This window comes from Camelina sativa, unplaced genomic scaffold, assembly GCF_000633955.1.
Source record: "Camelina sativa cultivar DH55 unplaced genomic scaffold, Cs unpScaffold05470, whole genome shotgun sequence".
In the NCBI taxonomy this organism is placed as follows: domain Eukaryota; kingdom Viridiplantae; phylum Streptophyta; class Magnoliopsida; order Brassicales; family Brassicaceae; genus Camelina; species Camelina sativa.
In genome coordinates, this window is record NW_010926556.1 from 1 (window position 1) to 561 (window position 561).

General features: G+C 47.9%; 1 pseudogene; it reads right to left on the reverse strand.

Moving 5' to 3' along the window:
• Window positions 1–3: 3 nt before the first annotated feature.
• Window positions 4–557, reverse strand: LOC109131803 (annotated as a pseudogene).
• Window positions 558–561: the final 4 nt, after the last annotated feature.

Sequence of the window (561 nt, forward strand, 5' to 3'; positions counted from 1 at the left end):
CCTTGTCATGGCCACGGCCTCTGCGAAACCCAAGAACTGGATGGCCAAACCGTGTGTGACGATACAGAATAAGCTCCCCTCATCCCCTGAGAAGATCCTCTCTGCAAGTTTGAGCTCTCCAGGGAAGAAGAGAGAAGAGCAGTCCTTGATTGTTTTGTTCCATATAGGGATCTCTCTCTCAAGCGTGTCCCAGCTCATCTTCTGCACCTCGTCNCGTCAATGCTAACTTTCTCAAACTCACAATCTTGTTTCAACGTTCGCATCAAAATGTTTCTTCTTCCAACCAAGTAAACCTCTCTGCATTCCCATCCATACCCTCCTCCTTTCATCTTCTCCGCTATTTTTCTAAGCACCACAACCACATCATCCGGGTAACCAGGGTATTCGATTTCCTGATCACCGGATTCCGGAACCAGCATTTGGTCGTTATCTTGTGAGACCACCGCATCATTTTGGTGGTCTTGCTGATCCGCAGTGCTCTTCCTCTGGCTGTTGCTGTCATCGGCAACAACCACAGACTCTTTGATTACTGATTCTTCTAAAATGATGCGGAACTCGTCT